The sequence below is a fragment of the Schistocerca americana genome, chromosome 1 (assembly GCF_021461395.2).
Source record: "Schistocerca americana isolate TAMUIC-IGC-003095 chromosome 1, iqSchAmer2.1, whole genome shotgun sequence".
In the NCBI taxonomy this organism is placed as follows: Eukaryota; Metazoa; Arthropoda; class Insecta; order Orthoptera; family Acrididae; genus Schistocerca; species Schistocerca americana.
The window spans coordinates 984,574,944-984,588,376 of record NC_060119.1 but is presented as its reverse complement, the minus strand read 5'-3'; positions in this window follow the sequence as shown (position 1 = coordinate 984,588,376).

Here is a 13,433-nt window from a genome sequence, read left to right as displayed (position 1 = left end):
GAAAGGCACACCCTAATGGCTTGTTCTCCAGGTGTTTGACACGTCCCACGTCCCCTTTTTTTTTTTTCTACCTGTGCCGCTGAAAAGGGCTCGCAATAATGGCTTTTTCTCCAGGCGTCTGACACAGCTGGGTGCCCGCGACGCATTACGTGCAGGTGGTCACTTAACTTTCGTACGGAAATATTTACGACAGGAGATTCTGCTACCGTTGCAGTCTCATTTAAAAATATTTCACAGGTCAAGAATTAGCGTTGCAAATCTGTAGAAACAAAATCCTATAAATATAAGTGTCCAAAAAAAAAAATATTCGTCAGCATTGTGATACAGTCACACATTTCATAACTCTTAAAGTACGTTTCTTGGTTTCCAACATCCTTTTCATAAATCAGAGTCCCTAAACACTACTCATTATTCCTTACCTCATTATACATATACATATTCGTCGACACTTCTTCAATATTTCATCGTGAGAAATACGTAGCATAATAAACATTCCTCAACAACATAATACACATCGTCGTCGTAATAATAACATCATAACACCTCAGTCAAATCTCAAAATCGTCGTAACTTCCTCCAATAATTTCTGAGCCTAAAAAAATTCTCTGCTCATTTCAATAGTGTCATCTACCTCAAACGTACTTTAAAATCATGCTCCCTTACGAAATACGTCATTCAAAGCTCTCATAGTATCACAATGATTCCGAAAAATATGAGCGTTTCTCAAAGTACAGACAAAATACAGTTTCATAAGTGTGAAGTTACCCAACTGTGTATTGCGTAAACATGTGTCACTGATGTAGTAAAAAGAATGTTTGTTTCTCTGTCAAATAATCAGATAGCTGTGTAATTCTGTGTTAGAGAAATATGGTACCGATGTGTAAAGTTGTATAAGCAAATACCATATTAGCTAGGGTTCCTTGTGGTTGCCACACACATGGTACACAAAGTAAGCGTGTACCCCCCTGAGGATTAATGTAATTATACCCTCAGGTGTTACAGATTACAGCAATGGAATGAAATGTATCACGCAAAACTTTCTTTGTAATTCAAAAAATATTTAAAAATAAGTGTTTTAAGTATAAGATTAATCACTCAAATGCGTGTACTGTAGCGCGAAACTGTGCGTCTTGTAACATAATCTCTGTGGAAGTGTCGTAGTTATCGTCCTCCGAAAGCTAAGTTCTGCAGAAGTCAATGTACTTACCTCATGATAAACAAAAGTGAAATGCTTTGCGTATAGATATCATAGTTATTATGGTTATTGGCGTGATGAAGAAAGTACTGTACAGTAACGTATTGTTGTGCCACAAAAAAGGCTGTCTCATTGTTGCTATACCACAAAAGTTACTAATAAAACATGTTTTGATTTCCAGAAGAATTCAGAAAAACTGTCCAGATATAAAACAGATACACCGCAATATCAACATTGTAAATTGTCACTCATTAGTAGCGTCGTGATAAAATCGTGTAGCTGTCACATAAACTAACTATTGTCTCATCTGGTATCTCTCAGAAAGCACTTTAAATTCAGAATGTATTTTCAAATAAACCAAAATGTTGCATTAAAATCTCATTAGCAGTACTGGTAAATGTTCTAAGTATGTGAGCCTTATAGTCGTTACGTAATCGTGCAACAAACAAGCAAGAATGTACACACACAATAACACTGTGACGTCTGTTTACTATAACAATGCATTCGTCATTTCTGTTTAAATAAGTTCTCTTGGTTCTTGATTGGATATTTAACTTCAAACATTGTTGTATGTTAACAGATTCTAAGTCTGACAAAGCATATTAGTAATGTGAAGCGAAAAATTTTATGACAAAGACTAAGTTAAAAAGCAGATTATCTTTCAATAAACGGTTTTACATGTGAAATGTGGTGTAAACCTTTACTCTTCCTAGTACTCAGAGTTTGAACTTGAATGCAATTGTCAGGCGGTATACGTCGGTTAAGAATACTGGAATTTTTCTCAAGGTTAGCGTCTTTGTTATTTTTCCCTGAGCCAGCGGCCGCACGCAGCTGCCTGCTGTGCGAGTCATTGTCTGTCTCTTTGTTGGCGCGCGTCGTTATTGGGATTAGGAGACCTAACTTCTACAAATTCGCCTTGCCGAGAGGGCCCAGCTCTGTTAGAATCCCGCCAGTTCTGCTGAAATTCACGTCTGTCGTTTTGTCGGTAGTTTACATAGTTTCTTGTTTGTCGGTCATGTGGTGGAGAATTTCTCCCTGAGTCGTAACTGCGCGCTGAACTGTTGCGTCTGAAGTTATTCTGTCTCCCTTGATAATAATAGTTCTGGTTGTCATATTGTCTATTTCTATGATTGTCTCTGTCATATTCATTACTACGGAAATGCGATCGTTCTCTGTAACTATTATTACTCTGCCAACGGTTGTCGTACGGGTGGTGTCTATTTTGGTCACGATTTGCGTTGTAAGAAGAGACCAGTCGTGTCCGGTTATTGTTTCTGTCGTCACGGAATTGTGACGGATGTGACCTGTAATTGTTGTGTCCTTGTTTTCGCGTTCCGCGATTGTCAGTGTCACTTTCCAGTTCTTGTAACAGTCCCTGAAAGGCTTCAATGTCGTCTTTGCAACGTCCTGCTAAAATAATATGTCGTAAATGTTCAGGTAATTTGATTAAGCAAATGCGGATGAGTTCTGAGGGGCTGTATGGGTTTGAAAGATACTGATTCTTATGCAACATGTCTTCAAAATATTTCATAAGACTGGAAAATTCAGATTGTTCGAAACGTTTCATCATTATGATGCTATGTTTTACACGGTCTTGTGTGGCTTGAGACCAATATGCTGAGAGGAAGGCATGGTAAAACTCTCCTTCACTGTGGCAATCGTGAATTACCGATCGCATTCTTACAGCTGGTTCATTCTCCAAGTAGCCACACATAAATTCTAATCTGTGTTCCAACGACCAGTTGGGAGGAAAACAATGAGAGAATTGATGGAGCCATGCTTGTGGATGAATGTCGTTGCCAGAATTCTTAAATGTTTTGAATTTACGTGTAGTAATGAACAGCTTATAGTCAAAATCATCATGTCGGCGAGTAGCATATCGGTCATTGTTACGTCGTGTCGGCGGTTCCATCTCAAAATTCGGTGTACCTTGCCAATTTCTTTCATAATTACCGAAATGCCCTGTGTTATTATTTTGTGGTTGTTCCGTATTTCTAAGTCCCTCTTCCCGTATTGGGGCGCGAGTATCCTCTGAAATACGTAATTCTTGTATTACCTGTGTCAGCTGATCTTGTACTTCCCGGATTTCTCTTTGGTGTTGTGTATTAATTTGATTCTGATTTTGTTTGAATTTTCTTATTTGTTCATACTCTTCTGTGTCAGTGAAGGCTACGGGTCTTGTGTCATTCAGATCATCATCTACCTTTGTAGATAAGTTAGTGACCTGATCCGAAAGTTCGGCTACTTTCTCCGATAGTGTACTTATTTCTTCAGTGTGTTTTTCTGAACCAAGTTTCAGAGTATCTACTGTGTCCTTAAAGTTTTCCTGAGTTTTTGCAAGTTGCGTAACCGAATCGGTAGATGCAACTGAGTCAAATTTAGCTTGCAAGGTCTCATGATTTTCATGAACAATAATTTGCAGTTCTTTTATGGCTGCTTCGTGATTCTGTAATGCATTTTCATGCCGCGAAAAAATAGGTTGAAAATGCTCACAAATTTGTGTTTTTACGTCATTACAGACTTTTTGACATTTCGATTCAATGTTATGTAACTCAGTAGTTAAATCTTCACGTGTTTGTTCAAGTGTTTGTTCCAATGAGTCTAACTTTTTAAGATTTTGTTCCACTGTGTCTAACTTTTTGAGATTTTGTTCCACTGTGTCTAACTGTTGCTGTGTTTGTCTCTGATTTTGTTCCAATGTGTCTAACTTTTGCAGCTTTTGCTGTGTTTGTCTCTGATTTTGTTCCATTTGTTGCATTAGTTGTAATAACAATGCATTAGTGTCTGGAATCTGTTCCTCTACTCTTTTCGGCAGTGCATTTGCACCGGCAACATTCACATTTTGACAAGCTGAAAATGTGTCTTGACTTATTTGAGAAAACGGTGAGGACGCAAAACCTGAATCTACAGTATTTGCAATATTGTGTTCTGTCATTCCCGATTCCTGAGGCGAGCTGTTGCCGACCAATTGATCGATAACGCTTCCCTGTTCACTACCTGTTTCACTGTCTACACCATTGTTTGCCGCCCGCTCCATTTCCCTATGCGCAATTACCAAATTACTACTTTGAACATCAGTTAATTCATTACTCGGTGGCGCTAACACACTGCTTTCATTTTCACTGTCCTTTCTCAGTTTACTTTGGAGCCTAGTGTTACGTTTTTCACACGCCATTATTGTCACAGTATTTCACACGACAACACAGAAAAACACAATTTGAAGATCAAAAATAAGAGAACACATTGACATAGCACTGAAAATAATATCTAGTTAATTGCAAGCGCAGCTGCGAAATACTTAGTGCAAATCTACATGCATGCCACAACTGTTTTACTATACAACAATGAAAGACTGCAACTACAAAGGAAATTCTCTCTATAATTACGCGCTAGCAATAAACAAAAGCTACACTAAATACACAAACTACAAGAAAAATCAGAAGATTCCAGTGAGGTATCCTAGGCTAAGGGTCGACATATGAAACGTCCCCTTTCAACAATTATACAGGACTGTGCTTAACCTGACACACAATACTTTGTTAGCGCAACGCAATCTGACTTTCAAAATTCCCTACAAAAGAATGGCCCTGACTAACATTAAACTATACCTTTCACAATCACTTACCTCACAAAAATCTTCGCTGCTCAAGATACTGCAATACAGCGAGCGCCACTACTGCCAGCTAAATAAAAGATTCAAACTACTGAAGGCACTAACTACTGATAGGGATAGTTAGCAAATGAAAGATATTAATAGAGAACAAATAATGTATTTACCTTAATATCATCACAAGTCATAATATATATATCAGTTCATGACAAATTGGAAAACTCCGCCATCTCTCTCCCCACATCCACCACTGCTGGCGGCTCACCTCCAACTGCGCAACGCTACGCGCTGTTCACAGCCAGCTGCCTAACACTACAATGGCGAGTATTACAACAATGCAAAGCAGACACAGACTGCCCACAGCACAGCCAGTGATTGTCATACAGAGGTGGCGTTACCAATAAAAAACCTAAACAGCCTACTTACATAGAGAAAACATAAACAGCCTACTTACAAAGTTTATGGTTCAGCTGCTCCTTCCACGCTGCACGTGCTGGATCCAGTCCACCATCGTGGTATCCGTTTGGCCACCGGTGCCTTCCCTACTAGCCCTGTTGATAGTCTCCTGGTTGAAGCTGGGATCCCCCCCCTTTCTGTTCGGCGGTCCCAGCTTCTGGTGTCTTATGCCCTTACTATCCGTTCTTCTCCCGCTCATCCTTCCTATTCTATCCTATTCCCAGACCATGGACGTCGCCCGCCTGACTCCCGCCCTCGGGCGGGTTTACCGGTTGGGCTGCGCCTTGCGTCTCTTACCCGTGATTTTCGGCTTCCTTCTTTGTCCTGTCTTCCTCGCTCCCTCCCCTCCACCCCTCCTTGGTTAGTTCCTCGGCCTCGAATTCGGATGGATCTCCGCCGCGGTCCGAAAGATTCCATCCCCCCGGTGGTGTTCCGTTCCTTTTTCCGCCAAATTTTATGGGAGTTTCGGGATGCTGTTGTTTTTTACACTGATGGCTCTAAATCTGCTGATCATGTTGGGTATGCCTTCACGTCCTTTGTTGGAACGGAAAATCATCTACTGCCACCCTCATGTGGGGTGTTTACTGCGGAATTGATGGCAATTTCCCGGGCCCTTACCTTTATTAAACAATCCCAACACAACCGCGTTTTGTTATGTACGGACTCGATGAGTGGCCTTCTTGCTATTGACCGGTGTTTTTCGCGCCATCCCTTGGTCTCTGCCATCCATGACCATCTCGCTGATCTTCACCATGCTGCTTGTTCCATTGACTTCCTATGGGTCCCGGGCCATGTGGGTATCCCGGGTAATGAGCTCGCTGATCGTTTGGCTGGGGGAGCAGTTACTTACCCCCCGTTTTCTGTAACCCCTCCTGCAGCGGATTTACGGCTTCACATCAAATCCCACTTTGCACAGTCATGGGCCAATTCTTGGGAGGCTACTCCACTGTCTAATAAACTTCGTGCCATTAAGGTGAATACAGGCCCATGGCGTTCTTCCTTTAGCCTCTCCCGCAAGGACTCGACCACACTGTGTCGTCTCCGCATTGGCCATACCAGGCTGACCCATGGTTTCCTTTTGCGTGATGAGCCACCCCCGCTATGTGGTTGTGGAGCCTTCCAGTCAGTGGCCCACATTTTGGTTGAATGCCCCCTTCTTTTGGCTCTGCGTGCTAAGTACAGACTCCCCCACACTTTACCTTTGATGTTGGCTGACGATTCCCGGATGGTCTCTCTGGTTCTAGGTTTCCTCCGGGAGAGTGGTTTTTATTCTCAGTTTTAAAGTTTTTAATCTCCCTCTGGTGTTGGGGCAGGGCGGTGAGTGTTTGGGTGTCTCCCACTGTAGGCAGTGTTCAGAGATTCCCGACTCACCTCCCTGACCGGAATCCTCTTTTCTTTCCCTTTTACTCTGTTTTTACCCCTTCTTTTTAAGGCTTGGTTAGTTTTTCTATTCCCATACGTACTTTCTGCATTATAGCAGTTGTACCTTTTAAGTCACAGGTGGTCTTGCCTATGCTGTTTCAGCATAGTGTTGGGTTCGTTCTCTTGCCAACTTCCCTCATTTGTTTTTACTAATGACAACGTGACTGCCCTTTTACGTTTCCCCTTTATCCGTTTTATTTTTCTGACTATACTGAGATGTCCCGTTAGCAGAATGGAGTCTATTTGAAACAAGGGACTGATGACCTTGCTGTTTGGTCCCTTTAACCTCAAACAACCAACCAACATTATTATTATTATTATTATTATTACTATTCTTGAGTGTCATAATTATTTTTTGATTGTTATAATTATCATTGTACTACTTTTATAATCTCTATTTTTTTCTTTAACATTAATACTGTATAACATGTTATATGTCCTTAATGTTCTGTAGAAACTGAAATTTGTTGAATCTGAGTATGCCTGGTTAGGTGTAAGAGAGGGCCTGAAGGCCCTAATCTTGCCAGGTAAAATAAATGCATAAATAAATAAATAAATAAATAAATAAATAAATAAATAAATAAATAAATAAATAAATACATAAAAAATGATAAATATACGTAACACACCTATAAACGACCAAAGTATTATATTAAGACAGGAAAATAGATTGTTGGAGCTTGAACAAATAAGAGTACATTAACTATGTAATTTATCACCCATCGTATTAACATAAAACTGTAACATGTGAGAAGAATTTGCATGTATAAACTAATTCAGCTATGTGTATTGTCAGACTGCCATTATGGCAATAAATCTCTAGACACCAAAAGATCCACTATTGAAAGAATGTGTTGTGGCTACCATGACATTTTAAAGAATGAGATTAATGAAGGTAAAATGTAAAGGACAAGAAAATGAACTGCAAGTAGAAGGTAATTGGAAGTATCGAAACGTCTAAATCTAATATATTCAGAGCCTGAATAGTAGTCAACTTTGTACTTTACCGGTAAAGTGAAGAATAAAAAAGAGGAAAATACTGCAGCTCGTGGACGAACCTTAAACGAGCAACTGAAAGAAAGTACTACAGTACAGTACACGTTTCACTTCTGCATATTTCGAAGTCTCACAAAGGCGTGAAAACGTATTTACCGTATATGAAATGTTTTATTGTCACCTTTTCAGTTATCTGTATACGGTAAGAAACAGATTTATGGTTCTGGGTTTATGTATCCGTAAATAGTGTGTTATTCTACATTTTTGGAGTTGTACCTGCGCATCCACACATTTTTCCGGTGTAGCTGCCTGGTTCTGAATGGCCAATTTCCTGTCTAGTTTTGTCATCTGGTAAGCGTGATTTGACGGACAGTAGAGAGAGAGCAGTATTTCTGAAGTTACTTTATCTGGAAATAAAAAATTCTGTTAGTGAAAATGTAAATACACCTTACTCATGATATATGTTCAGAACAAGAAACGGCGTTTAGTTTGCCTTACGGATTTAAAGTGCCAGATAATGTTTTCAGTCATCGTGAGTCTGAACTTTGCTGTGTTGTGTTTTACATTAATTTTGTAACCAATCACAACCTTTACGGTAATCGTATTCCTTTAGCGTTAAGTGGCAGTGAGGACCATAGTCTCTAAAAAAGGTGATGTGCGTAGCGGCGAAGTTTAATACGAATACTTGACGCTACGGGCTTCGTTGTTTAGACGCGGTTGTGAAATAACTCAGCCAAGTACGAGTGTATGTTGTCGGAGGCGACACCATCATCGTCATCACGAAGAGAGACCACCCAGCTCGCTGCCATATGTGGCACGACAAGACAGCGTTATCTACCTCTTTAAATACAGCCTAAATTGTCTCCAAAACGGCCAGCCATTGTTCAGGGCACTTAGGCCGAGCCGTCCAGCAGCGTGGCTGTGATCTACACTTCCCCCAACTGCAGGTGATGTTTACAGCCGCCGATGATAACAGTAGAGTCCAGCTTACACACACCATTAAATATCTGGTTCGTATTTGATCCTCTGTCGCAGGCTGATGGGTGGCGGTTAACTTCAGAACACTCTGCAAGTCCATTTCTCAGATTTAAAGACGGGGTACTGTTTGCCTCTGTGATTAAACATATACCCGTTTACAAATAGTGCAACCGTTTTGGCAATGTACTACTAATTGTACGCACAGAACGAATGTAATTGCTCTGGCACTTCTTGTTTTTGTTGGTAAATATCTTCACTTTGGCTTTCTAGTGAGTGAAAACAAGGAAATTGTTTTTCATATTTGTGATATTACAAGCACAGTCATAAATTTCCTGAAAATTCAACTTAAATTATTAACGTGATACATTGGTATTGAGGTACAACTGCAGGAGCCATGAAATGACAAATATGACTGAAAAATTATGCAACTGAAGAGTAACAAATACTCTTCCGGGCTGCAATCATTCTCTAGAAATTTTCCTTCCTGAATAAGAATTATAAAAAATCAGAAGTCGAATTACAACCAATTATATTTCTTACTTAATATGAAATGTCTTGTCTCTCATTCATACATCCAGTTATAACGCATTTAGAGAGCTAATTGTAAAATGGAAGTGTGCAGTTATTTTATGTGCACAAAAAAATCAAACTGGTATGTTTCAGACCCGGAAATTTGTGATGTAGTTGCGTAAGAAGCGTCGTTGGGCACGTCTATACTGTAACACAGTGAAATGAACGCAATTTGGATGTAAAGTGGGCTACCTTTCATTAGGACAATAACACGGAATTAATAAGATGGTATTACTGAGTCAGATTTGAGCTTTTATTTTTTATACGGCTTAAACTTAAGTCTTCTTAGCCTTGAAATGCGGGGAATAAGACTGAAAATGGACCTCTTGTCCGGTGAGTTCGAAAGTAAACGACAAATTGCTTACTAAAGAGTCATTTAAGGACCACTTGGTAGAGGATGTACGTCAAGAGACTGGGCGCAATGGCCGTGGTGCGGACGCCACCGGCAGAAGGCTCGGCGTGGCTCGATTAACTTATACCCCGTGCGCTAATGAGCGCTTTAATTGCCTCCCCACGCAGCTCATCTAGTAGGCCGCGCTTGGGTGGCCCTGCCGGTTGTGCGGACAGAATAACGCTTGTCTGGCGGAGACTTCACTCTGCCTACCATTCGCCGCTCTCAGCTTTCATCACCTGATAACGTCTAAATTTTCACCAATTAGCGCGATTTATATTAACAACTGCGAAATCCAGTCGCTTTCCGGTGGTACAAAATCCACGGCATTTGTTGTGTGACGTGCTCTAATTGGGATAACACTAAACTATGCATATCGCACCGTAAAGGTTACAAACCATATCTAAACTACTTCATTTAAAAAAGAAAAATATTGTTTATGAAGAGAAGGGCGTATCGTATAATATTTCCCGACTGAATGAAAATAAACATAAGAACATGGATGTTGCTAAAAAAATAAACGAGACTGCTCATATTTTTAAGAAATTATAGAGGGTACCATATTAGTGTGCGACTGTTTGTCGACCACGAATACGCCCTTACGATGTGGTTAAAAATTTTTCATCGAAATTGATAAATTCAGAGATGGTGGATGAGCAGTTTACTACAGACAGTTAGTGCGTGCCGTCTGAAGGCAAAAAGATGTCTCTCTTACGCAAGCCTCCTGGAAAACGACGCGCAGAAATATTTTCAGCGGTTGGGAAAGCGATTGCAAACACTGCCCTATCCTGGGAATGCGATCACCATTAATTTATGGGACATATTTCGCAGGTACACTAATTGGAAGTGTCAGTCATACTTGTTTATGTCACACGTCATACATAGGGTTTCGCAGCGTAGAACAAGAATATATCCATAGTAAACTGCTCGTGAATTATGAATGAATTAATCGGTTTGGTTAAACATACCACAGTGTACAGACACCGTCCAAGATCAAAAAACGCTCTCTTTGTCTGTCACATGTCTTACGCCAAAAATTTGATCAGTGACTACAACTACCAGCAGTAAGTACATCATAATAGAGGACATCGTTTTGACAGTACGTTAAGTTCAGTTCATTCCAGTTTTCTGTGATATATAGATGGAATCATTCTCAACAAAGACACCTTGAAGAGCAAAACATTAGCATCGCTGTTTTTCGTGTTTGCACAGTAATGATTTGCCCTATTAATATCGACAAGTTTAGTTTCAAATTTCACACAGTGCGAACCGTTGAGCGACAAAGTGGAAGCCAAGGAGGATTGTACACTGGTTGCAGAGCACATATACCCCTTCATGACGATCGTGTTTCCCGACGGCAATGGCAGTTTTTATCAATATAACGCGCCAAGTCACAAGGCCAGGAGTGTGACCGAGTGTTTCGAGGAACACAGTGGCGAGTTCGAATTGATGTGCTCCCCCTCCGCTCTCCCCTCCCCCATAGCTAGATCTGAACCGGATAGAACACATCTTGGATGCGATTGAACGTGGCGTCAGAGCTCATAAGCCTACTCCCCGGAATTTGCGGGAATTAAGTGACTTGTGTGTGCAGGTGTAGTACCTACTCCCTCCAGTGAACTACCAAGGCCTCATTGCTTCCATGCCATGATTTGTCGCCGCTGTTTTCCGTGCCAAAGGTGAACATACCGGCTATTAGGTAGGTGGTTATAGTGTTCTGCTATTCAGTGTGTAAGATCAAATATCGCTCTCTTTTGGTTTCCACTGCCCTGCCTTTTCCCCAAAGAATGATATGCCGTAATATATTTAGTTTCCTATTACTGAGAATCTTCGGAAGTGTACCTTTTTGCGCTGCAATCGTTAAAGAACGATAATGGAAGAAAAATTAAAATAAACTCGAAAGCACAACATAACCTTGCGAGGCCACAGAACGTTACAAATCATATCAGAAGTGATAATACACTCTCATCGGTATGATGACGAAGGTATCGGGATTTATCAGAACTTGCAACGCTCTGCCACTGAAGCAACCTTCAGTGCCGATCGTCACGTGCCCATTTCCGTCGTAATTGTCGATGTCGTGGTGTTAAGATTGGCACTTGCATGGGTCGTTAGCTGCGGGGGCTCATCTTTAGGAGTGCTGGGTGCACTGTGTGTCAGACACACTTGTACTCTGCCCAACATTAATGTCTGATGTTAGCTCCGCCAGCGTTCGCCTCCTGTCATGTTCCACCTGTCTGCCCAGCCTACGACGTCCGACATCTGTAATGAGGGGTGCCTGCTCAACGCTACGACGTCTGGATGTGGTTTCACCACGTGCTGAAGACACCACAGCACTCCTCGAACACCCGACTAGTCGTACAGTTTCCGAAGTACTCGCGCCGAGCCCCCGGTCCATCACAATCTGCCCTCGATCAAACTCAGACAGATCGCGCACCTCCCCCACTCTACACACGGACAGAACGCTCACTGACACAAGCACCATGCGTCTGTCTAAGTAGCCCGGTGGCGCTGCTATCGCCTGAACGGGTTTACGTCGATAGTAGGTCGGAAGTCATAATGTTCTGGCTGACCACTGTTTATGCCGATTGGTGCAATCACTAAAATTAGCTTGCTATGTTCTTTCAATTGAATTGCAGAAATCGTACTGAAAGTCTCTTACACATTTTCCTTGCTGCTTCTTGTATCTGGAAGTAGACTGGAAACCCTTCATCGCGTAGCACAGAAAGTAACGAGAACTTTATGGTTTTCCGCATGCATGTTAATGTTAAACTTACAGGGACACTTAGAAAACAATGCGGATCTACTAACCGACCCTATGGAATCGCAGTCGTCTTTCGAAAAATTCCAACTGAACAGGTATTTTGTTACGTAATCGTAAGAATATGATTCAGTGGAAATATCCTTGTAAAATTCACTTGTTGAATAACGTTTCCTAGTTTATTTCACAGCATTAGCTGCAACAATCTGTAAACGCTGATTTACTCTCCGGAACGTATTACAACTTACGGTCGGTCGCAGATGTGTTTAGGTGCTACAAAGCCAACATACGTTTGGAAGGTTGCCGTCTTTCACTTTATGAAAAACTAGAACCATCATGTTTCAGACAGTTCAACTTTTCCAACCGATTTCAGATAATTTGTGAAAATTCCAGATAGTTTCAAACTGTACTTCGAGTAATTCATCTGTACTGTTCTCCTTCTATCCTCGTAAGTGTTGTAAACAGACGACTCACAAAATCAGCATTCACTCAGAATTAAATAAAAATATTATATAATTTATTTCTGCGTACATAAATCTCTACTCACTGCTTTACGTTCTAGTATTATTTCTAACACGACAGTTACGTACTAAAATATAGTGTCTAGTAAAAGAATCCACTAAGTCGAAGGAAGTCTTGGGAGCTAGAAAAAGCTGCTTTATGAGATGATGCTCTACGTGAATTCCTCGTCCGTAGTGAAAGCCATGTAGTAAGAGATTTTTGTAATATATGACGAGTAAACACGGGAGGCGCACCGAGCGAGGTGGCGTAGTGGTTAGCACACTGGACTCGCATTCGGGAGGACGACGGTTCAATCCCGCGTCCGGCCATCCTGATTTAGGTTTTCCGTGATTTCCCTAGATCACTCCAGGCAAATGCCGGGATGGTTCCTTTAAAAGGGCACGGCCGCCTTCCTTCCCCATCCTTCCCTAATCCGAGCTTGTGCTCCGTCTCTAATGACCTCGTTGTCGACGGGACGTTAAACACCAAAATCCTTCTCCTCGGTAGGCGCACACGAGTTGCCGAGCTCTGTGGGCGGAGGATGCGGGCTGCCGGC